This window comes from Elaeis guineensis, chromosome 2 (genome assembly GCF_000442705.2).
Source record: "Elaeis guineensis isolate ETL-2024a chromosome 2, EG11, whole genome shotgun sequence".
Lineage (NCBI taxonomy): Eukaryota > Viridiplantae > Streptophyta > Magnoliopsida > Arecales > Arecaceae > Elaeis > Elaeis guineensis.
The window spans coordinates 99079281-99106467 of NC_025994.2; the positions used below are offsets into that span (position 1 = coordinate 99079281).

The 27187-nt window shown below is 40.8% G+C and overlaps 1 pseudogene; it reads left to right on the forward strand.

Moving 5' to 3' along the window:
* The first annotated feature begins 6413 nt into the window (after positions 1 to 6413).
* On the forward strand, positions 6414 to 18335 carry LOC105049915 (G-type lectin S-receptor-like serine/threonine-protein kinase At4g27290; annotated as a pseudogene).
* The last annotated feature ends 8852 nt before the right edge of the window (positions 18336 to 27187 follow it).

Below are 27187 nucleotides of genomic sequence, written 5' to 3' on the forward strand. Positions count from 1 at the left end.
TGCATGCTAGTGTGAACATTAAGTCCACCGAGCTATCCACCATCCTCCATTGTCGTGACATGCTGATGCATTCTAGTCCCTATGTTTGGAAAAATAAGCATCAAGGCATAGGAATATCTCAGGGACCTCTAAACCCCAATGAGTGCAGATAGAATAGCTTCATCACTGCAAGGATATCAGCCATCCAATTCTTTCAATGTCAAAACGGTGGACCTTGATTGGCTGGTATTGTTATATACCATGCTTCACATGATGGTGGGCCATTGTTAGTCCATGTATCCCACGAACTTTCAAAAATTTATCGGTTGAAAAGGTCCACCAGATCAGCAGTGGACTAGTCCAACCATAAAACAGCATGTGTGCACACCGCACCATTTCCTCCTCTTTCTTTTCTTGGTGTCCGTACATATTGCTTTGCAGTGGGCTGGTCCACTATTAACCAATTATTTCTCTGAACTTTCAGCTCATCACCACAGTTGGAAGTATTTGAGTCCAAAATCAAGGTCTTTGTACGACCTTTGTTAATCACCATGGTAGGAATCCTAAGCTATTGCATTTGGTATAATTTTAGTTGGACCAAAGCCGATCCACCATTGAGCTAGTCGACCAATCTAATCATGAAGCAACACACACGAAAACATGTGCATTGCGCTCTTTTTTGTTGTCCATCCACATGCACGGTTGGATGGTCGACTAGCCTAGCAGTAGATTTGCTCCAACCAAAAATCAAATCACCAATGTAGACTAATCTTAGTTCTCATCCATGTCCACATCTACTGTTGTGATCAAAACATGGTGCCACCATGTTTCAGCTTCAACGGTCTTTTTCTTTTTTTCCTAAATTTAAAGGGGGCGGGGGACCTCTCATTCTTTGTTAATATTAAATATTTACAATATTTACATAAGTTGTTCTCCTCTATATTGTGCTAGGACCACAACTACATTTGACTAGAGTGACAATGAGAGATTACAAAATCCGATAAGTCACCTTGAGAAGTTTCTGTGGCTCTCTTCATGCATACGGATTTCTAACGCTAGTCCTCAGAGGTGGACAAAGATTTGAGATGGGAAGCTATATGAGTGCGCCCAAGCTATTTCGACGAGCGCATAGTGGCCTCCCGCCAGATTGCCACCCATGCCGAAATTGCCATGATGTTTCCAAATCTAATCTGAGGAGAAAAAAAATTTTCTTCAACCCACTCAACTCGCATCTCTCAAAAAAAAAAAATAATGATGGAAGAATTACGAAAGGAGGGCTTAAGTCCTCCTTTCTTTCATTAATTAATTCTTCATATCACAAACTAAGGTACCTAGCCCATATTTATAATAGTGATATCCATCCTCACACAATTCAAATTGGATTACTCTTCTTATCTTCTAGAGGGATATCAACCTTTGAACAACTTAGATTAGACTGCTCTTCCTAACTTTAAGAGGACTAGATCTCTAAAAAAAATATGATAAATATAAAAAATCTCAAAAAATATTAAATTTTTATAAGAGATAGATCTCAACTTTATACTTCATCACTCTACCTAATTTTTTATGGATTAAAAGATAACTTCTAATTAAAGTCTTTCTCAAAAAGAAAAATTTTAGTTTGATTAGTACATTTAGAAAATTAAATAATAGAATGGTTGATTTAGTCCCTTTTGGGGTTGTCTTAAATTGTACATCTCGAAAAGATACTTAATTGGCAAAAAAAAATCATATCAATTGAGCATAAGGTATCGTCTCTTGAAATTTGACACACAATAAGGTATCAATTGAGCAAATGCTACTCCTAGATTCTTTCTAACTTTACTCATAGTGGCCAATGTGATTCACATCGAATCCTTATAGTGATGACAGCGATCCATATCGAGTCTAATGATTTTTCTCAATATCCATAGTGATCAAAATGGTCCACATCGAGTTTGATAACCCATCTGAATCAGGTCAACGCATACTAAGTTCGTCCACGAGCTTGTAGATTTATTTATCTTGTGTTGTGGATATCCAGTCCTTGCGCAAACGAAGGATCTGATCAAACACTCGATGCTAAGATAATGCCTCAAATCTGAAACCCGATCTTCTCTCCCTCCAAATACTCCAACATACCATTGAAAATATGGTGTCATATGCCTTCAGTGAAGTGCTATTGATCAGGTTGGTAGACCCCGATTTGTGCTAGTAATCATATGTTGGGTGGATGTCTGGCCAGGACACCACCTCCCAAGATCCTTTCAGTACTACGCGATGCAGCAGGAAGAAAGAAGAAACAAAACAAAAGAAAAAACAATCAAAATACGTGGATCAGCCACAAAAGGGCTCGTCTCCACGGAGCATGCAAACTTCACTATGAAAAAAAAATTTTACAAGAGGAGACCTCACCCTCAACCCTTGTACACCCAATTCTCTCTCACATGAAGTTTCCCTCACAAAAGCTCTCTCTCTCTTGGAGACCCCTCTGAACCCCTGAAGAGCCTGGCGACCGCTGTCTAGGAGCCTCCTGCTCCTTCTCTCACAGCACGTCCGCCTCTCTCTCTCCAATCGGAGTCGTACGGCCTTCGTACGGCGAGAAAACCCGAACTCTCTTCTTCTCTGTGCGTCTCAGGCCTTTTAAAGGCTTAAACGTAGGTTAAACTTGATTAGAGAGGGATTAAGAGTCCTAAACAAAGTCAAGAAATCTCCTGGACCATCGGATCAAGATCGGGAACCACCCATGCCGTTGGATCGCACTTCGATCCACGGAATAGTGCCGTGGACCGCGAGAAATGCTTGGGAAACGCCCACGCGGTCCACAGACCGCGCCGTGGACCACCCGGTCCACGGTGGACCGGGGCAAGGGCCAGTAGGCCGCTGGCCTGGGCCGTGCGCCCGCGCTCGGCCTGGGCCGCGCGCCTGCCTGGGCCGCAGGCCCCCCCGCACGGGCCTGGGTCGCGCGTCCCGCGTAGGCCTGGGTCGCGCGTCCCGCGCGGGCCTGGGTCGTGCATCCCGCGCGCCGCCGCCTGCGGCCGCACCGCTGCGGTCCGCCGCCGGTCGCCGGCGGTCCTCCGCCACCTCGGTTTTCATGCCGACTTCAAAAGCTCGTATCTCCTCCATCCGAGCTCTGATTCATGTGATCTTGATCTCGTTGGACTCCATTTTTCGCCGCGAACCTCGCTGTGGGCTCAATGTGGGCTGAATCTCGAGGCGTCAAATCCTAACATCATAGATGCTCTGCAGCAAATTCATCTCGATTGGCTGAAAGGATGCGTGCCAAATTTGTTTTGGAGAACTCGCATTGTAACAGCAAATGGTCTTGAGTTTCAGGCAAAGTCGAGCACAGATAGCATTAGGCAGGACCTGCTATCCCTTTCTTCGCCAAGTTATAGCCGTAAATAGCAGTGCCATTTCCATAGTTTGGTATCCTCACCCGAAGAGAGTTGAATCTGTCCGATGACTTCTCTTTGGTTGGGTTGATGGAGCTCAGATGTCGTTGAAATTGGATTCGCTCATCATCATCGACCAGGATTCTGACCCTCTAGTCGTCGTTAGGCTCACGGGCTTAGCCAGCCACTCTAATAAAATAAGATGACACAGGAGGAAAGTCTTAAAACCACATCATATTCACCTTGCTCAATGCTTGCAATGTTGCCTAAATAGTCTGCTGCGTGATTAGCTTCCAGAAGAATATGGAGACGGTAGAAGTTGGACGGTGCAGAACGGAGATGCCTGATATTTCTCAACCCCGGATATTGCGAGCATTGCTCGTCATTATTCCATGTTACCATAGTCTTCGAATCCGCCTCCAAGATGATTTTATCATTTTAGATTGCCCCACAAACACACAGTTTTCATCCCATCGGACTTCCGATTAGGCGACATTTCCCTTCAAGCCAACAACCAGCGTAATGAAACAACACCAACGTCACTCGTAACTGCTTCCATTGTCTCCGTAACCGCGTTTCCTAAAGCTTTCACTTGGGGCTAATGGTTGTTGGCCTCCAAACTACGCCTTCGTCAAATCCAAACGGGCCAGGAAGCCATGCTGGGCTGTACTTTGTGTCACACTAGAAGATGACGAGCGCCCATGTGTTTACAGGCCGGTGTGCAACAAGCACTACAAGAAATCTGGTTTTTAGTAACAAAATTTTAGCAACAAAAAATTTTTCATCACAAATAAATATATTTTTACGGTAAAAAAAATTTTATTGTCAAAAATTAAGTATTTGTGATAAAAAAAATTTCATCATAAAAAATTAAATCTTTTGTGACGAAATTTTAATTTTCGTTGTTAAAAATAAATTTTTAACGATGAAATTTTTTTTCATCACTATAGTTTTTATTTTTTTGTGATAAAATAAATTTTTTGTCATCAAAAATAAAATTATTTACGATTAAATAAAATTTTCATTGCTAAAAATTAATTATTTACGATGAAATAATTTTTATTGCAAAAAATATAGTTTTTGCGATAAAATTTTTTATATTTGATGATGAAAATATTTCGTCACTAAAGGTTGCTTTATTGAAAAAAAAGTTGAATCTTTTACAATAAAATTTTAATTTTTATTACTAATAATAAATTTTTAATGACGAGATTTTTTTTCATCACTAGAGTTTTTATTTTTTACGATGATATAATTTTTTTATCGTCAAAAATAAAATTATTTATGATGAAATAAATTTTTTTCGCTAAAAATTAATTATTTGTGATGAAAAAATTTTCGTTGCAAAAAATATAGTTTTTACGATAAAATTTTTTATATTTGATGACGAAAATATTTCGTCGCTAAAGGTTGTTTTGTTGAAAAAAAATGATGTTTTAGGGCAAAATTTTATCCCTAAACGTGTGCGATCTCTCTCTCACTGTCTCATGCCGTCGAGCACGCCACTCCCTCTCCAATCAAGGGTGCCACCGACCGTCATCCTCCCTCCTCGATCGTCGTCCTCCCTCCATGCCACCACGTCGGCTGAATTGAGGCCCATCTCTCTCTCGCTCTCTCATGCCGTCGAGCATGCCACCAATCATCGTCCTCCCTCCCCGATCGAGCATGCCATCGGTTGTCATCCTTCCTCTCTGATCGAGCACGCCATCGATCGAATTGAAGCCCTCCCTGGTTGTTGTCCTCCCTCCATGCCACTGCACCAGTTGAATCGAGGCCACCACCGTCGTCCTCCCTCTGCCACCATCATCGTCTTCCTCCCCGATTTCTCCCTCTCCCTTCCTCACTTTCTTTCTCTCTCCCTCTCTCTCTCTTACGATTGTTGCTTCCCCTAGGGCCATCGTCGTCACTCCACCTATGCCACCATCATTGTCCCTCCACCTCCGTCTTCACCTCCACCACTCTCCTTCTTTCACCTCCACCGAGCCGTGATCTCCCAGGTATGGCTCTCTTTGGCTTTTTCTCTCTCACAGTGTACTTGTAGGTCTCCTCCATCATCGTCGCTGTGCCACCGTGCCGCCGGTGCCGTCATCCCTCTTTGAAGTTCATCGGGCCGCAATCTCTCAAGTATATATGGCTCTCTAGCTCTCTCTCTCTTTCACAGTCCACCTATAGGTCTCCGTCATCGCTGTCGCCATCGCTGCACAACCGTCGGCATTCGCTTATCTCAGTACCCATCTCTCTCTCTCTGCGGGGGATTTATGGGAGAGTTGGAAGTTCAGGCCATAATTTTTAATTTTTTTTAATTTTTGTAATTTTTTAAATTTTTGTTTTTTTAATTGATTTTAGTAGTTAGGTATGATTATTTGTTGCTCTATTCTTTATATGAAGCATAGTTCATGATCTAAAAATAGTTTAAAAATAAAAATATTATAATAATAATATATTAATCATAGCATAACAAATCTATAAATCTTAAAATTTCTGTTCGAGGATAGCGTGCATGAACTAATATTTGTCCTTTAGTGAAAAAAAAAATATTGGTGTTGTACACACTATCCTCGAATTATCCTTGTGGACAGTTTGGGCACATGAGTGAATTTTATATTGCATACCATGTGCTTCTATATCAGAAAAGTTTATCGATATTTTTAATAATATTTTCTAGTTAAATAGCATAATTTTAGTATTTGTGTATCTAGGGACTACGTCGAAATACTGTCGAAATTTTTTTGATGTAGAAGATATGTATGGCAATATTAAATTCTTACGTTTCTGAATAGGATAAGACCATCACCCTATAGGTAAGGGATATAAAGTGTTAGTCAACTATTATTACATAAAATTGATTGTATAGTTTGCATCATAAGCATGTAGGCATAGATCGTAGTTGGATGTCATTGCGCAATAAGTTCTGTCCCAAGTATATTGCAGATGTGAGGTCTTTCATGAATGTGGCGTCCAATCATACTAAAGAAGATGGGAAAGCTTGTTGTCTATATCGTCGATGTAGAAATTTATTTTGGTGTACCCTATCGGATATTCAAAATTATTTATACGAACATGATATATAGTAAAGATTTACCAACTAGCTCAAGCATATTGCCCAAAAATCCCACAAATGCATCATTAGCAGATGGATCATCCAGTCGTGAAAGACAAACATTCGATGCAGAAAATAGAGAAATTCTGGAGGATCTCCATCTGGAGTTATTTGAAGCAAATATGGAAGCGAGATCAGAATATCAGCATCCCATTCCGAGACAAGAAGCTGAGGAGACAGTAACATGCCTGTGAATGATAGATTCGAGCGTCTATTAAGAGATGCGCAAAGTGACGTTTATCTTAGTTGGAAGAAGTACTCTTTGTTGTCCGCTGTAATAAAGTTATTACATATAAAAATACCGGATAAGTGGTCAAACAACTCGTTTAATTGGTTATTAAAATTTTTTATTTCATTGCTAAAATTATGACGAAAAAAATTTTCATCACTAAAAATAATTTTTTTCATTAAATTTTATTTTTTTTATTTTTTTTTAGCAAAAAAAAATTTTTTTGTCGCAAAAATTACGATGAAATTTTTTTTGTCACAAAAGTTGTGATGAAATTTTTTTTCACAAAAATTGCGACAAAATTTTTTATTTCATCTCAAAAATTGTAATAAGATATTTTTTTTATCGTAAAATTATGATGAAATTTTTTTTCATCGCAAATTTAGCGATGAAATTTCCTATTTCATCACTAAATTAGCGACGAAATTTTTTTTATCACTAAATTAGCGACAAAATTCTTTTTAGCGATGAAATTTTTTTCATCGCTAAATTTTGAGATAGAATTCTATTTTTTATCGCTAAAATTAAAAAATAATAATAATAATAATTTCAAATGAGTAATATTCATTTTTGATGACAAAAATATTTTTTATTATAATTTTAGAGATAAAAGTTTAAGCTCTTGTGACAAAAATAATTCGTTGCTAATGTAGCGAACTTTTATATCGTGCGGTTGACTATTTTTGACTTCGAAATAAAATTTTTTTGTCGCTAAGACTTTTTGCTACAAAGTTTTTTCTATAAATTTTTAGCCACGAAAATTTTCATCAATAATAATTTTAGGAATAAAAATTTTATTTTTAGTGATAAAAAAATTTATCATAAAAATTTATATTTCTTATAGTGAAGCTCCATAGGTGCATCCAGTTGGTGCAAGAAAGAGCCGCCTTGAGCTTTATTTGATTTATTATTCTGAACAAACATCACATCTATGGGCTGCTGCAAGAGGTTTTCTTGCAAAGGTGGCATGCAATACGGTGTTATTAATGTCTCCAAAGATCCATGTCAATAATTTTTCACTCGGAATTCATGATCACCTTTTAATAAATCATTGATCTCCCAACAACCATCCTACGTTGAACAGCGCCTCATGTTAATCACAGGATAGATTAGATAATTAAGTATTCTTTTGAGCTAGAAGGCGGCAGTCCATCTAACCTTTTATTAGATAAAATGACACATGAGAAAGATTCAAGAAAAACTGAAAAAAAAAAAGGGAAGCAATAAAAAATACAAAACAGAGGAGGGGAAGAAAAGATGGGAAAACTAACTAAGACAATTCTCAGGCCCAACCAAAGAAAACTCACCCAACTAAATAAAGGCCTAATCGCACGATACAAAGACCAACTTGATATTCGTCCTGCCCAACCAATTTCTCGAGGTTCCAGCAAAGCTAGCCTCCCCAGCAGAAGTGCATTCAGAATTCAAGTCGGAAGAGTCGTTCATCCAGCTGGCTGCAATATATATTTCTTTTCGTGGAAGTCAGGGAGAAGAGAAGAATCTTCCCCAAATTTATTGAATTAAAAGTGCATTACAGAGAACAAGAGAATAATGTATAGAGAATAATAAAAGAAAGATAGATAGCAAGATCCATTACATAGATGTAGAAGTCATATCACTAAACAAGAGACATAAAGAAAAGGAGCCATTCCAACAATTTTCCAAAAGTCCGATAAGATTGCAATTTTTCGACCGGAACCTGTGCAATTCCAAAATGTTGCAAGATCCTTGTTGAATATGAAAACAGTTTCCATGCCCATTTAGCCAACAAGGCAAGATTTATGTTTCTAATATTGTTGATTCTAAAATCATCTTCTTCCTTTTAGCGGTAGATGCTATCTGAACCTATCAGACAATGAAATCCGCTAACACTAATTTTTCCTTTCTAAAGAAGAGTTCTTCTCATCTGATCAATTCTATTGACAGCCCAACTTGAGGGTTTGAAGATGGACATGACTATGAGATAGGAAGGGAATGTTGAGAGAACACAGTAGATAAAAAAAAAATGACTCAACCTCCCCAAGAGAGCATTCTCCCCTTCTATGCAATAAGTCTAATACTTTTATCCAGGAGTGGCATCGAACATTGTTTCAGAATCTTCTTATTGTACAAGGGCAAATCAAGGTATAGGAATAGAAGGAGCTGGTTGTAATATATTAGAACTACTGTAACCATATAAAATTAATTGCACTATGACTTATAGAATTACATCTTTTTGAATTGGATGATGGGACCCCACATCAATGATTTGAACCATTCGATGTGATCTATTTTTTCTAAACTATTCACACGTGTATACATAAATATAGGTTTTTGTATGTTATATCCAACAGTTTGGATCACGAATATGAGTCCATCATCGTCCGACATATGACCCCATATATATATATATATATATATATATATATATATATATATATATATATATGATTTGAAATTTTATTGGATATAACTTGTACTCTTTTTGATTCAAAGCGGATTTCATACAAAAAATGAGAAGAAAAAAGAGATAAATGTAGTCTATCTATTTTTAAGAGGGGATTTTTGTTTTTAATGGAAATAAGTTCGAACCATTTACCTGTTTGGATCCAAGATCAGCCCATTACTTTGGATTTATTTGATTTGATGTAAATGCGCTAATTAGGAGCTTACTTAACTGAAGTGGTCCTGTCTTCCTTATCATCCATCACACCCACAACTAGTTGTTACTGGACTTCTCGCCTTTTTGTGTACCGTTCTACGGATATTTTACTCTCTCTTCTATACGTTTGATGAACACCATGGCGGTCAGCCTCCCCACACATCCTATTTGAACTCATCTGGCCCATGCGATTTGGAGAGTTGATCATCACAAATCATGGGGCAAGCCCCCGCACTAAAGTTTGGAGGGGGATGGCGGTTGTACGTTTTATGTGAAAGAAGCTTTCATCTTCGTTTACACAATCCATTGTCAAAACACACAATGATTGCTTTGAGATATGTACACATGGATGAATAAAAAAAATCCTGATTGCTTTGAATTTTATGCATAGCATGATCTAATGTCATGAAGGAAGCTTAATCATTTTTTTGAGGCAAAAGATGCAACCCAAACAAAGAGATGGAGTTCTTAAAATGTAAGAAGAATTCTCCGCTTATAATTTATGTTACAGTTGTAATTTGACTCAACCTGACGGTTGGGATATCAAGTTTGAACTCATGGTGGGATGTTTCTTGGAGATAACAAATAGAAATGACAATGCTTAATCATTTAACTTGCTCTTACTCATCATAGAGAGCGGACTAGATTATTTAATTAATAAAATAATCAAATTCAATTTTTAATTTTTAATTTATTTGATAAATAAATTAAATTGAAATCGATAATTTTTTAATCTATCCCGTATCCATCTAATTGCATGTTGTCCGCTGCCATCTGAACGAAAAGTCAACGCTTTTTTGTCGGGAGATCCATTTCTCACTTATGGCCCATCAATTCCAAGTGACAAAACAATACATGACCCATTTATAATGTGTCGCCACCCAAAACCAGCATATGATAAGCTGGGATGGGCACTTATTTATTTGATGTTGGTTCGGCGGATTGGTTGGTATACAGCAATCAGTCAATATTGATCATATATTGGTATATATAACCTCATGTTTGCCAACTATGAATGCCGACGATCACAATTTCCTCGTCCAGATTAGAAATTCCGAAAGATCACAACATTTTTGAGTACTTAAAATACAAAATTCCGAAAGATCACAACTAGAGGAAGATTCATCTTAGACTTCTTCAGCCCTACCAAAACTAACAATCGTTACATCGGCATATGGTATAAGATCTCATCTCCGACCGTCGTGTGGGTTGCCAATCGCCAGCACCCGAACTCCGATTCCAATGGCAGCCTATCGATCACGACTAATGGAACTCTCATCACCAACCAGAATTCTAAAATCATGTGGTCCTCAAGCTCGTCGGGGCTTGCCAGCCCAGTTGCTTAACTCTTAGACGACGGCAATTTCATCGTTAAAGAAGCTAATATTCCTGGGAGCATTGCATGCCAGAGCTCAGACTATTCAACCGACACTCTACTCCCGATAATGAAGTTCGGGTGGAACCTAACGAGTGGCTTCAGCCGTAACTTCACATCATGGACTAGTCCAAGTGACCCAGCATCAGGCCCTTGCGCCATGGTTATGGATCTTCATGGCGACCCCCAGGTACTTGTGTGGGAAGGTTTAAACCAGCTATGGCACGTCGAGCCATGGAACGGACAAAGGTTCAGCGGCATTCAGAATATAATGCACTATAAAATCTTCAAACTATACTTTGTCATGAAGGACGACGAGGTCTTCTACATGTGCAATACCACCAGCACGTCGTTCATCACAAGGCTCACTGTGAACTATACCGGTGTGGTCCAGCGCCTTGTTTGGATTGATGATAACCAAATGCGGAGCATCTACATGTCTAAGCCGAAGGACCAATGTGATTATGTATCACAATGCAGCGTTTATGGGGTCTGTAATATAGCTGACTCATCGATTTGTAGTTGCTTGCAGGGGTTTAAGCCTAGGTCGCCGACAAATTGGGACATTAGAAAAGGGAGAGATGGGTGTACGAGGATGACGGAGCCGGACTGTCGGAATGGGACTGATGGGTTTGTGACAATAAAGGAGGCAAAGCTGTCAGATATATCGAGATCGATGGTGGACGGTAGCATGGGATTGGATGAGTGTAGGGCTACATGCTTGAGAAATTGTTCGTGCACGGCCTATGCTAGTGCTAATGTCAACGAAACCGGTTGCATAATTTGGACAACGGAGCTCATTGATAATAGGGTGTGTTCCTTTGGTGGACAGGATCTGTATGTCCGGCTAGGGGCGGTTGATTTAGGTATGTACACTTTTATTTACCGAAGTCAACAACTGCACGTTAGAAAGATTTATACCATCGGATCAGTGCAAGCTGGAAATCGGCAGATGCTTGCATCAACAATTCCTGTGCCAGTTTGTACTGATTCCAAGGTGGACTTTGTTCTTATTTTATAGGGTGTATGCCTTCGAGTTCGTACTGCTAGGTGTTAGCGGGGCTTTGCACAATGGTCACGTGTGGCAGGAGAAGTTATTGCCCAGACCACCCCCCCGGTAGATCAGCGTGAATCTCGGAGCATGTGCTTGGTGGATAACGTGCAATCACGAATTCGTGAAACATTAGAGTTAATATGGCGTGTTATCCACCATGAGACTTGAATGGTCTATCTAGGCAGGGTCCAGACAATAATTTCTCGGTGTCGCAGATACAATTGTAGGTGTGGACACCAACGGGACAGCTAGTTAAGTTTGAAATGGGCTCGGCCACTTCTCTTTCCAAGTCTGGTCGAAATACTTTTTTAAGCCTTCAAGCTAGACTTAGGCCCTAAAGCTTTTAAAAGATTCCAGCCTGAGTCTAGACCAGGGTCCAACCTGAATATGATTGGGCCGGACCGAATTATCTGTTAGTGTTGAAAATTAGGCTGAGCCAAATCTAATTGAAGTTTAATCTTTCAATCGTTCATACCGTAGTTTTATATTTTTTTTTATGGAATACTATATTTTATGTTAGCAACCATCTGATGATCAAAAACGTAATTCCACGAAATGTCAAGCTGGTCAAAACACACAGAAGGGTTGGACCTCTCAACTTATTAGATGGCCCATGTTTAGTGGACTTGTCCAATAGTCACTAGCCACATTAACCTCTTATATTTAAATAATTCAAGATCAAAGGATGAGAGGTTTTTGTTGTCCATCGCACATATGTCCCGGGACTTGTATTGATCCACCAGACCTCGGTCATGTAATAATTTCTCGTGAAATTCTTTATGCACCACGAGTGATGTAAAAAATTCAACGTAGAGTGCATCGTCTCATCTAATTGATCCACGTAGTTGCCATTTTTCAACATACATTTAATGCCTGTAGTTCAGTTTTTTTATTTAAAAATTTTGTATGGCAAAAATAATCTTATTTTTTGAAAAAAATTATGACATTTTATGTCCATATTATGACATCTTGCATCCATAATATGCACAAAATATCATAATTTTTTCTAAAGAATTTGGGTATTTTCGTTATTCAAAATTTTCAAATAAAAAAATCGATCTGTAGGCATTAAATGCATATTGAAAAGTAGTTGAACAAAAATACCTCTCTCATATTATAATATCTTAAGCCATATTATGATATCCTGGGCTATATTATGCTACGAGATGTCATAATTTTTTTCAAAAAGTAGGAGTAATTTCATCATACAAAATTTTTAAACGAAAAAAAAAATCTACTAACATTAAATATGCATTGAAAAGTAATGATTATATAGACCAATCGGATAAAGCAGTGCACTCCACATTAGATTTTCCACACCACCCATGGTGCACAAAAAATTTCTCATAATTTCTCATCCAACCAAGCCACTATTCATCAAGGATAAACCTATTTTGGAATTGAACAGGATAAGGCCTAGGCCTGAATTTGGCACGATTTCAGGCCTTGTTGGGGATTGAGCTCGAGTTGGGCCCGATCACTTAAGCTTAGTCAGAAACATAACTGGCCTCTATATTTAAGTCCAAATCTAGTCTGGACTCCTGTACGCTTTGCTTGTAGCCTAGCTCGAAGTCAGGTTGATGGGCCTCAGACAGCTCAAGCCTTTTTTTTTTTTTTTTTTTTTTGATACGAGCCCATGCCTCTTTCCAACCATATTCATGGTAGAGTGTGAGGCAAATAATAGGACATGATCTGCCCTTGCAAGGGTTGTAATGGACTTGTCAGTTTTTGCCTGTCAACAGCTAAGCATAAATATGATCCAAAACATTTGAATGCTCAAATGAATTTTTCATATTTTATAGTTTCGCATGAAGACTCTTATATTAGTATGTTTAATTTTTTTTTAAAAACAATCACGTTTCCAGTTTAAATTCTCTTAGAAACTCTTTTTGTTGCATTACTGACCGGGCTCATTTTACCAATAGAATAAATAAAACTACAAGGGAAATTTTTTGTACATCACATATGGTATAGAAAAAATACACCATCCTACTTGATTGGGCCGCGTAGTCACTGTTTTCCAACATGCATTTAATGCTCCTAATTTCACTTTTTCGTTTGAAATTTGAATGATGAAAATATTTTTTTTTAAAAAAAAATTATGACATCCTGTATTGAAATTATGACTTTCTGTATAAGATATCATAAAGAAGAAAGGACATATTTGTTATTAAAAAAATTATAAAATTTTTAAATGATAAAAATATCCTTACCAAAATTATGACATCGTATGAAAAAATTATGATATCCTGTGTAGAAAATCATAATTTCAACACAGGATATCATAATATTAATATAGTTTATCATAATTTTTTCAGAATGAGAAAAGCATTTTTATCATCCAAAATTTCAAATGAAAAAGTAAAACTACGAGTATTAAATATATTTTAGAAAGTGGTGACTACATGGTCCAATTAGGTAGGATGATGTACTCTTTCTGCATTGCATGTGGTGTATAAAGAATTTCTCAAAACTATAATCAAGTATTCATGGTGTGCAATTCTTTGTGCACCACTGGTGATGCAGAACTGCGCACACTATCCGTGGTGATTGGCTCACGTATGAGGTCGGAAGAAAAAAAAAATTCTGGCACCACACCCTGGCTCCACGCATGAGCCAATCATCACGGACGGTGCACCTGTGGTGCACAAAAAATTTTTCATTGGTGGTAGGACTAGAAGTGGGTCCAGGCTAGAGTGAGGCTCGTCGGGCTGGGCCTAATGCGCGCACCGCCTGTGGTTCACAAAGAATTTCTCATTGATGGTAGGACTAGAAGTGGGTCCAGACTAGAGTGAGGCTTGTCGGGCTGGGCCACAGCCTAAACCGTAGTAAATTTGGATCTGGTTTGGAGTTAAATTTGAACCATAGACATTTGGGTTCATGCAGACTCATCTGATTGAACCTTCAAGTAGGGTCGCTCTAGACACCACGCTCTAGGCTCAAATCATAAGTTCTTGTCCCCATTTAAAGGTTTTGTGAAAATCCCAAAATCAAAACAACTAATTGATAGATTTGTCTAACCTATTTAAAACTCGGGCTAAGTCAGACAAACCAAAATTCATCCCAATTTATATGTCGAACTTCTTGACGCTCTGAAAAAAAAAATCCAAAAGAAATAAGAAGAAAAGCAAATGAAGGTTCATCATGTACTTACACGACGGTGTCGATGTTTCAGGCCCGGGATCAGATCATTCACCTTCACGTACCATGGTTGGGATCGTGGTGGGCTCGGTTGTGGGGATTCTACTGCTTGCTTTGGTGGGGTAGTTGCATTTGGACAAAGAGAAGGAGAGGAGCAGGAAAAATTAATCCACCTTGCAACGTGTAACCATAACATGAGTGGTGATTACTTATTATTTGTAACCACTGCAACATCCACCTTAGGTGTCATTTCCTTCGGTAGTCACCGCAACAACGAATGCAAGGAAGGCAAGGACTGGGAACTTCCTTTATTTGATCTGGGGACAATCATCGCAACGACCAACAACTTCTCAATCGAAAACAAGCTTGGACGGGGTGGCTTCGGCCCCATCTCCAAGGTATTTTCTTAGTTTACTAACTAAGCCTGTTATAATGTCACTTCGTAGGTCCCAGTTGATATGGGGTCCTAAATTCAGCACCCTGAATACGATGTTGCGTTCAGGGCCTTTGAACAGTTTGATACTACCTCTAGATTGAGTACTCTTAAGCATAACAATGCTGGACATGGTGAATTCAGGGAAAGCTTAGGAAGGAGCAAGAAATAGCTGTGAAGAGGCTTTCAAAGACTTCGACACAGGGCACTGATAAATTCATGAATGAAGTGACGCTGATTGCCAAGCTTCAGCACCGAAACCTAGTTGGGCTTCTAGGTTGCTGCACTCAAGAAGAGGAAAGGATTCTGGTATATGAATACATGCCTAATAAAAGCTTGGATGCCTTCCTATTTGGTTAGTCAATCTTCGAACCTCTTCTTTGTCTTCTGTTTCCTGTCCCTAGTTAAATTAAGAAAATCACAGTACGTATAATCATACCTTCTAATACTTAGTTTAAGAGTTCAAGAGTTCAAGAAAATATTTTGTTCAATAAATACTAACCTTCACCTTGAATCAATAACTCACTTTTGCTGACTAAATGGAAGATTACTGGAAATCAAATCACTATAGTTGGGCACGCTCATATGAGAATGAACTTATAAGTAGGGCCACTCAAAACAATGCGGTCTACACTAAAATTAGAAGTTCCGAGTCATGACAATTAGGGTGTGGCTGGCATTGTGGAGGAGTAAATATTCATTGCAACGGTGGTATAATTTGCAACAAGCCAATCAAAAATTGAAAATCGATGAGGCAATATGGGGTATTATCATGGAAATCGGTGAAATACATGGCAATCGAGCATTCTCATTGGCTTGTTACAAATTATACGTGGCATCACCATTGCAACAAATATTTACTCCTTCTAGAGGTGGCCAACTTCATGGAGCTTTTTGAATCTACAGCCATATTGTAATCAATCTTTGAAGACAAGTCAATGCCAAGTTTCAGCTCTAACTAGTATATTTGTTATAATTTGTTTTACTCTTGGGCTAAATGCTTGTGTAAGCTTGCTTTATTTGCTACCAACTACAAAGAAAAAAAAATCAAACATGTTAGGATTTGACGCTTCGAGATTCGGTCCATATTGAGCCCACGTTAAGGTCTGCGACGAAAAATGAAATCCAACGAGATCAAGATCACCTCAAACAGAGTTCGGACAGAGAAGATACACGCGATTGAAGTCGGCATGAAATCCGAGCCCGCGGTCGGCCGGTGGTGGGCCGGCGGAGCGGCAGCGGCACGGCTGCGCGCGGTGGTGCACGGCCCAAGCACGGCCAACGCACAGGTGGGGTGCAGCCCAGCGCATAGCGCATGGCCCGGTGTGGGCATGCGGGCCGGCCTGGCACATGGGGCGCGGCTCAAGCCCAGGCACGGGCACGGCCCAGGCCCACACGCGATTCGGCCCATGCTCAGCATGCTGAGTTGGGAGCCCAGATCCCGATCCACCATGGAACGGGCAGTCCACGGCCAGGTGTGTGGATCGTGTGGGCGTTTTTCAGCCGTTTCGCACGGTCTAAAGTACTATTCCATAGACCGATCACGATCGAACAGCTCTGGGAAGCTTGCGGTCTTGATCCAATAGTTTGAGGCTTAATTACGTGTTATTAGGAGTCCTAAACCTAATCTAACATAGGTTTTAAGCCTATAAAGGCCTGTATATAGTGAACAGGGGAGTGTGTGATGTGGTTTTTCATCAGGCGGAGAATCGAACCCATGGAGGAAGAGAGAGAGGGCTGAGATGCTGAGAGGAGAAGCTCCAAAGAGGCTTCTGGATAGCAAACAGCGGTCACTTCAGGGGTTCAAGGGGTCTTCCTAAAGAGAGAGCTTTTGTGAAGGAGAACTTTCTGTGAGGGAGAATTTGGTGTATAAGGGTTGAGGGTGAGATCTCCTCTTGTAATATTTTTTTTTCATAGTGAAGTTTGCATGCCCTGTAGAGGCGAATCCTTTTTGGCTGATCTATATATTTTGATTGTTTTTGTTTTATTTCTTCTTTCTTCCTGCTGCATTGCGTGATACTGAAAAGGTCATGAGAGATGGTATCCTGGCCAGACATCTATCCAACGAAATAGAGGTGGATAGATATATATTTCATTTCATTATTATTTGTGCAAGTAAGGCTAACATAAAGCAAAATTTGGGCAGATAAAGATAAAGATTTTTCACTAGATTGGCGAACCCGCTACAACATTATAGAAGGGATTACTCAAGGTCTTCTCTATCTGCACCGAGACTCTAGACTTAGAATTATTCATAGGGATCTCAAAGTTAGCAACATTTTTCTTAATAAAGATATGAATCCTAAAATATCAGACTTTGGCTTAACAAGAATATTTAGAGGGGATAACATGGCACTGAGTACTCGAAGAGTTGTTGGGACATAGTAAGCATTATTTACGTTTCATTATTGTGATATTATTTCTTTAGGAAAAAATTGTAATCATCTTAATGATAAATGCAGTGGATATATGTCTCCTAAGTATGCCATGGATGGTGTCTTCTTGGTGAAATCTGATGTTTTCAGCTTTGGCGTCTTAGTCCTTGAAATCATTAGTGGCAAGAAGAGCAGAGGGGTTTCCATATCCAAGCACGAAGGAAACCTTCTAGCGCATGTAAGATTGGGAAAAGAATAGTTAATTCTGTTCATATGTTCCTCCTTTTTTTCATTTAATCATGAGAGTGGTGTAATTTTTTTTCAGGCGTGGAGTTTATGGATGGAAGGTAATGGCTTGGATCTAGTAGATGGATCAATCAGTAGCTCAATTTCTATAATTGAAGCCTTAAACTGTATAAAGGTAGGCTTATTGTGTGTTCAAGAATGTCCAAATGACAGGCCGACAATGTCCTCTGTGGTACTGATGTTGGGCAGCAAGAATGCATCCTTGCCAGATCCAAAACATCCTGGTCTTTTTCCAACCGGAGCATCCTCTAAAGTCGAGTCATCAAAAGGCAAGACAAACTCAGCAAGTGTAAATGAATTATCAGTTACGACAGTTGAAGGTCGATGAGTAATAGATCGAGGTGGTAAAATTTTCTCATACCAACGATAAACTATGAAAGACTCTCATCCTTCGTATGTCTATGCACTTCTTTGTTGGAACAAGTCAGTCATCCTCAACTATCTCATGTCCTACATCACAAGTCAGTATTCCATTAGTGTAATTTTGCTATACTAGATGTGCTGAGTATGTCCTGAGTTTAGTCTATAAGATCAGGTTTAAATTGACTTGGGATATCAGTTTAGGTCCAAACTAACTTAGGACAGCAGTTTTACATTGGCATAACTTACTTATTATATAAATATTAGTTTGAGTCTAATTCAATTTACTCTAATACACACATACACACACACACATATATCTTGCAAGAAGAGAGTAATTGAGTATTTAAGAGGTGAGTATCGATATACCTCGGAACCAACCATGGCCGATGTAGCATAACTGACTTATTAGAGGTTGCTATGAACTTGGGATGAAGTTCTCACCTCGGCTAACTAGTTCCCGCCCTGTAGTCACCCCGAAAGACATGCAAAGATATTCGAATCTCCCATCACTCAGATTATTACTAGCCCACAACAACTGAATAGCCTCCATAACCATAAGATATGTATCTCGCGATATTCTCTGGATGTACGCGTGGTTAGCTACAATAGCCTCCTTTGCACATCCCAAGATTCCGAATGGGATATCACATTATACTTTCCCTTCCATGTTTAAGGAACACCATGGTGGCCTAGCCTCCCCACATCTCCTATGTGGACTCATCTGGCCGTCTCAAGGCACAGAGCAAGCCAACAAACTAAAGTCTGTAAAGGGACTAAGGTTGTACCTTTCATGTAAAAGAAGCATTTTCATCTTCCTTGGCACAAATCCACCATCAGATCTCACAATGGTCGCTTTAGGATATGCGCAAGTGGATGGATGAAATAATTTTGACTGCTTTGAGATTTGGCATGCCCTAAAGACAGGTCGACAGCATCCTCTATGGTATTGATATTGTGCAGCAAGAATGCATCCTTACCAGATCCAGAACATTCTGATTTGTTTTCCAACAAGAACATCCTCTAAATCGAGTCATCAAAAAGTAAGACAAAATAGGTGAACTAATCAAGTTAGAAGTTGACTGGAATGACCTATATCAGCATGAAATAATAATTGATCTGATGTAGCCGGATAGACCATTCTCGGAGGAGGAAATCAAAGAGGCTTTATTCAATTTAGCCGAGGATAAATCCCCTGGCTCAGATGGAATTTCGATGGCTTTTTATCAGAGATATTGGGATTTGATCAAACAAGATATAAGCTGATTTTTTTATGAGGTTTACAAGAGCACAATGGATTTATCAAGAATCAACTATGCTTACATCTATTTGATTCCCAAAAAGTAAGATAGTAGATTTGTAAAAGATTACGGACCGATTTGTTTAGCAAATGGAATCATGAAGATTTTCACAAAAGTTCTTAGCATGAGGCTCTCGACATATTTAGACAGTCTAATAGTCCAAACACAATCGACATTTATAAAGGAAAGACAAATCAATGACAGCTTTCGTTGTGCTTCAGAAATTGTGCATAACTACAACGAAAACAAAGATAGGGGTCTAATTTACAAGTTGGATTATGAGAAAGTATTTGATAACATTAATTGAGAATTCATTTTCTCACTGCTTGGAGCTAGAGGATTAGGCCAAGATGGTGCACATGAATTAAATAGACTCTCCAAAACAGTAAAATGGCAATTAACACAAATGGAGAAATGATAAGCTGGTTTGTAACGCACAAGGGGCTAAAGCAAGGGGACCTATTATCACCCATTCTTTTCATTTAGCAGTGGACATTTTGCCTAAGCTGTTGGAGAAAGCAGTATCAAACAACATCATTAAAGGCATCGGAGAAGAAGATACATTGGCAAAGGTTTTATGTTTATAGTATGCGGACGACACATTAGTCTTCTGTAGGCAAATCGGGAATATGTGATGAAGCTCAAACTTTTGCTCTATTGTTTTGAGTTGATAACAGAACTACAAATCAGTTACAACAAGGCATCAATAGCTAATATTGGGCTCAATAAGGAAGAAGAGGCGTGGTTCGCAAGGCTAATGGGATGCAAGCAAACAAGCTTCGTACCTAAGCTTCCCTTTGCATCACGAAAGAACACAAGTATCAAATCAGAACTTTCCAATTGAAAAGATTGAAAAAAATTATGCTCCTGAAAATGTAAAATGCTCAGCATAGGTGGCCATCTAATCCTAACCAATGCCATGCTTGGGGCTGTGCCAATCTACTGGATGTCATCAAAGATCTTACTAGTACAAGTTATCAAAAAGATATATTTGAGGAGAAGATGCTTTCTATGGAGAGGTCACAACAATTATACAGGTGGACACAGCTTAGTAAGTTGGGATAAAGTATGCAAACTAAGAAAATAGGGAGGCCTTGGGGTTATAAACCTTGGTCTGTTCAATAAGTGCCTGGTATTGAAATGGTGGCGGAGGTACTTCACAGAGAGGCAGCAGTTGTGGAGGAAAATCATCCACGACTTATATTATAAATCAAAATCCTCTAGCATTTCTTCTACTTCCACAGTCATTCAAGCCTCAGTACCTCGGCAAGATGTTTTGAAAAACCAAAGGTAGTTTTTTCAGTGTGAGGTTCAAGCTAAAAAATGGAGAGCAGGTAGCATTCTAGGACGATCTCTGGCATAGGCACAGTCCCTTAAGCTCATCTTTTCCCCTGGATTTCATCATAACCAATAAACCAAATGCATTGGTGGAAGAAGTACTTGGGCGCCCAGACAAAATCGTAGGTTTCAATGCATTGGTGCAATGATAGTCAACAAACAGCTTTCAATGCATCAGCAAAATTCAACTAAATGGGTATGAGGATGAAGTAGATTGGAATGGGTCCAAAGATAAGATCTTCATGACTAAAAATGCTTACTTCTTTTCCTCTAACGGAGGTATCAACTCTCAGCGTTCCCAAGATTAATTGGAGGTTGCCACTGCCTATCAAAATAAGATTCTAATAGCTGACAATCTGATCAAAAGAAAATGGCAAGCAACTTCAGAGTGCATAATGTGCAGGTGCTTGGAAAAAATTGCAATACATATCTTCATGGAATGCATCTTCTCTCGGATGGTGTGGAGACACTTCACCGACGTGTTGATAATCCCGACAGTAGCGGGCACCATCGAAGATCTTTTGTTACACTGCAGGCAATGGATGCAAAGAGTAGAGTGATGAACGACCTGGTTTTGCTTAGCATCCATGGTGATGTGGTGTCTATGAAACGAACGCAACAGAAGCATTTTTAGATGCAATGCTAAAGCACCAGTTAGAATCATAGAAGATGTCATTTCCCTCCTACAATTGTGGACATCCCAGAATGATAGAAGGAGCTGTGAGGCCATCTCAGACCACATCAAGGAAACAACAAGGCAAAGAATGCAAGAAACAGAGGAATGAGGTCATGGGGGCATCTAATAGACAGTTGATCAGCATAGTCAAAGGGTTGGAGGGCAGCATTCTGATTCTAGGAAATCACAAGAAGTGTATGTGAAAGCAAAGTCTGGGTTTTTTACTCCGAGATACCATGTAGATATTTTATATGTACCGAGACCCAAGTCCTAATTAGTATTGCTAGACTTTATCTTTTGCCCAAGCCATCTCGGCTACAGGCAAAATCAATATCTCTGCCACTGTACGAACTATAAACTATCTTAATATATATATTCAGGATGGGTTTTCCTCCCTCTTCATCATGAAAAAAGAAGAAGAAGAAGAAGAAGAAGAAGAAGAAGAAGAAGCAAGACAGACTCAGCAAGTATAAATGAATTATCGGTTACTATAGTTGAAGGTCAATGACTCTTTGATCAAGGTGGTAAAATTTTCTTATACTAGTGACAAGTTATGAAAGTTCTCGTTCTTTCAATGTCTGTGTTTTCTTTTTTTTGGAACAACTGGGTTATCCTCGACTATCTCGCATCTTGTATCACAAGTCAGTTGTTCATTAGTGTAATTTAACTATACTAGGTGTATTGAGTGTGTCTTGTGTTTACAAGTCTGGAAGATTGAGTCTAAATCAACTTGGGACATCAGTTCAAGTCTATACTGACTTAGGAGAGGATCTTTTTATGGAAATAAGCTCGAGTCATTTACCAATTTGGATACAAGATCAGTCTATTGCTTTGCATTTATTTGATTTGGTGGAAGTGTGCTGATTAGGAGCTTTGTTAACTACATGGTCTTGCCTTCCTCATCATCCATCACATCCAAACTAATTGGACCAATCGCCTTTTTGTGTGCAGGTTCTACATCACATTATACTCTTTCTTGCATGTTTAAGGAACACCACAGTGCCCCAACCTTCCCAGACATCCTACTTAGACTCATCTCGGCCATGCAGTTTGGGTACATGATCATCTCAAGGCACGGAGCAAGCCACCAAACTCAAGTCTGCAGAGGGACGGAGGTTGTACGTACCTTTCACGCAAAGGAAGCGTTCACTTCACTAAAGTTTGCAGAACAACCACAGTTGACCATTTTACTAAATAGATAATCTAATTCGATCTATAATGAATTGGAATAAATTAAATGGATTAAATGGTTAAGCATTATCACCTCTATTTCTCATCTTTAAGAAACACCCCACTCTGGGTTCAGATAATTGGGATCTCAGGCATCGCGCCAGATTAAAACTACAATGCATATTATTGATGAAGAAATTTTTGGATTTGGGTTGCATCTTTTGTACGAAAGAATGATTGTTTCATGTCGCCGACCACCGGGTCAAGCTCAAAGCAATCCTAACTCATTAAATCTAGTGAAATACATGACCCATTTATAATTGTGTCCCCACCCAAGACCGGCTTAATTATGATAATCTTTTTCTGGGTTATATTATTATGATGATCTTTTTTTTTCTTTTTTGGTACAATAATTATGTTGATCTTTGACGGGCACATTTGTTTCAGATTAGTTCGGCGGATTGGTCGGTATGGCAGTAATCAAGAAATCTTGATCATATCGGTACAACTTAAGAGGATGATTGACCTGGTGGCAGAAAAATTCCAGCACACTTGCAAACTACTTATACCAGTGACAGTAATTGTCTAGTCCAAATTATAGAAATTCCTAAAAATCACAATTCTTTTAAGTTTAAAATACAAAATGACTCATTCACGAGAGCAGAAAAGAAAAGAAAATAAGGTAGGTCATTATCTACCGAGTGCACCCAATTCATTATTGAGGATTGTTGTAATTTCCCATAAGGTACTGTCTGACATAATTTCACAACAAAACAACGAGACTACCCTTTTATATTTGCCACCCCTGGGCGAAGTCTGGAAGGTCAAAATGGAATTTGAACAGTCGAGGTGCGGTGATGATCCAATCTTCACATCCATGCTACTAGGACTAAGGTGACTGGCCCAGCTTGGAAGGACATGGTCTCTACGGCTAAATCATGCATCTTCTCCAAGATTGCTGATCCAATGTACATGTAAGTCCTATACATTCATAACCATTCCATCATGCATGGATGACCGTGATTGATTTGATCGGTCCTATCCAGTACAATACCAAAGTAGAGACCAGGGACGCTCCGAACTCTACTCCAAAACTTCACAATAGTTGGTTTTAAGGCGATGCTTTTTACCAAAAGAAAAAGAAAAAAAAAAAAAAAACGGCGACGCTAATTAGCATATACGGTATGGACATGATAATTGGATCAGAATTCACAATTCCCGTCACCGATGACGGGGGAGAGCCTTGTAACGTGCACTGCCTGGCAGGTGCTGCTTGACCGAGAAAACTGGCGTCTTAACCAACGGATGGATAACAACTATTAATATCGATGCATGATTGGTTAGGTTGCAGAATTTTTTTTTTGGTTAGTTTGCAGAAATCTAATACCAGCAGCAAAACCGTCTTTCTTGTGCAATTTAGGATTGGGATTTTAGTTTCTTAGCTTATATTTTTTGAATATATCTATACATTACGAGAGTCCACATGACTTTCAATGCACCACATGTCGATCTATGCAGCAAAGTCACCGACGGAGAGCACCTCACATGGTGGCGGTGGGTGGTGGAGAGAGAAGATCATGAACAGATGAGGCGCCAATTCTCTTGACCATACTGAGCATGGCGAAGCCGGAATGGCCACCCATGGCAATGATTGATAGAGGTATTGGAGAGTATTGGGATATACCGACTGACCTCTGTAAGCCGATTTATCCTCGGATCAGTCTGACCGACGTCCGACTCTATCCACCGGACCGACCGACGACTCCAACGACGATCCCGATGATGACTCTGACAATGACTGCCGACAATGGCTGCCGACAATATCCGACCGAAGGTATGCCGGCCAAACCGACCAATGCTGCTTCCAACCGGCCGAACGGCCGAACCCACATCACCGACTAACTGTCAAGGGTGGCAACCGACGTCCGACTTCCACAAGACACCAGATCAACCGACGGTGTCTCCGAGTCACCACCCAACGTCTCGGCAAGTCGAATACCAACACATAGTCGGCCAACACGTCCGAACACCGTACAACGACTATGGGCTGTCGTCCTATCAAGGACATGCGGTACAGCCGCCCTGGGCATTGTCCTGCCAAGGACATGGATTAATTCTAATGATTCGACAACCCACAGTGATTTGACAGCCACCGATGATTTGATAACTCCTCAGTTGTCTGCACCATTAATGGCGGGACCATACCGCCTTCCACTATAAAACAGGGTAAGGCAACAGTTTTGGTAAGCTTTCTCAAGGGCCTTTTAGCTCTCAAGCTCTCTTAAGCTTTCTTAAGTTCTCCCCCGCTGAGCTCCTGATTTTCCACTGTTGTCTAGTCTCCTCTCTGACTTGACTATCGGAGGGTCCCCGTCGGAGGCATCTCCGGTCAGTGAGGACTTTTCTTGTAGGTGCATGACCCCGGCGATCAGACGACGGGGGGATTAGCCGCAACAGATTTGGCATGTCAGGTAGGGGGCTTGCGACGGAGGTAAGACAGCGAGCTCCATAGAGCTTGAAAAACCTCTCGACATGACGAAAACCAAGGCTCAGCGATCGAGAGCTATCGGATCGGCGAGGTGCTCTTTCCGTCGGGAAGAGGCCCCTCCTTCACCCTCCATGGCAGAACCCAGCTCTCCACATCCTGTAGTGACCACGGAGGCACAGATCATGGTGATCGTGCGGCAGATGACCGTTCTGACGGACGCGATCAAAAACCTCCAACAACAACCAACCCAGTTGCCGCAACCGTCGGTGGAACAACCGACGGCGCACCCTATACCTTCCAGAAGCAGCCGCCGACGCTCGCATCAACTTCCACCTCCTCCTCAAGAGCAGCCGTCTCATCACTCCCACTGAGAAGGGGGGAGGCGGCCACAGCGTGACACCTGCCGGTCTCGGCTTCCCTCTCCTTCCCAGCTGAAACGAGCGAGGAAGGAGAAGCGGCCACGGACACCGTCCGCCTCACTCTCAAATTCGTCGGGAGGTTCGACCCCTGGAGTTTCTCAACACCGACGGTTGGACAACTACGAGTGTAAGTTCGAAGAAATCGACCGTCGGCTTGTCCAGCTCCAGGTGCATGGTCAGAAATCTTCGAACGACGTCGACCTCCGGACCACCCAACCTCTCTCCCGATTTATCCTCGATGAACCGATCCCTAATCGGTTCAAGATACCTCATGTGGAGCCTTACGACAGCTCCACCGATCCAGTCGACCATCTGGAGAGCTACAAGCTCTCATGACAATTCAAGGGGCAACCGATGCCCTCCTCTGCATCGGCTTCCCCACCACACTCCGTAAAGCTGTCAGGGCCTGCTACTCCAACCTCCGCTCAAGATGTATCCACTCCTTCGGGCAGCTCGAGCATTCTTTCGTGGCCCATTTCAGCACCAGCCAGAAACCGCCACGAACCTCGGACGGTCTTTTCTCTCTCAAGCAGGGAGAAAATGAGACACTCCGACACTTTGTGGCCCGATTCAACGCGGCCACTCTTGAGGTTCGGGACCTCAATGAAGACATGGCTATCTCGACTATGAAGAGGGAGCTAAGGGGGTCCCGGTTCACATATTCCTTGGACAAGACCCTCCCCCGGACGTATGCTGAATTGCTGGAGCGCGCGTACAAATACATGCGCGTGGACGAGGGAGCCTCCGACCGGCATCTGACCGGAGGCGCGGACTAGAAGGAGAAGTGAAAGAAAAATCGGGCTGCTGCTGAACCCAGCAGGTCCCCGATCGATAAACGGATCTCGCCCCGACGACGGAGCCCGAGATCGCCCCGACGGTGGAGTCCGAGACCGACGCATCGCAGGTATAACTCCTACACCCCTCTCTCCACTCCTCGTGCGCAGATCCTGATGGAGATCGAAGGAGCGAAATACTTGCGACGGCCTCCGCCTCTGAAGGCAAAGGGCCGCGATCGGATAAAATACTGTCGATTCCATCGGGGTCACGGTCACAACACCGAGCAATGCATCCAACTCAAGGATGAACTAGAGGCCCTCATATGATGAGGATATCTAGAAAAGTATCGAAGGAATCCATCAGCTCGACCCCTTTCCGACCGACGATCCCAACCGACTGAAGAGACAGCGAACAATCAGCCTACTGCCGGAGTCATCAACGTGATCTCTAGATGACTAGACCGAGAGACGACTGCTGAAGGGGAGTCAACGAAGGTGGAAGTCTCGAAGCCTCAGGATCAAGAAAAACTATCTCTGAACTGGGAAGGACCCGACAAGATAGCAGACACCTGCAGGCCGGACGCCTACCGACTTGAGACCCTGGAAGGGATGGCCGTTCCCCGAACTTGGAATGCCGACAACCTGAAGTTATACC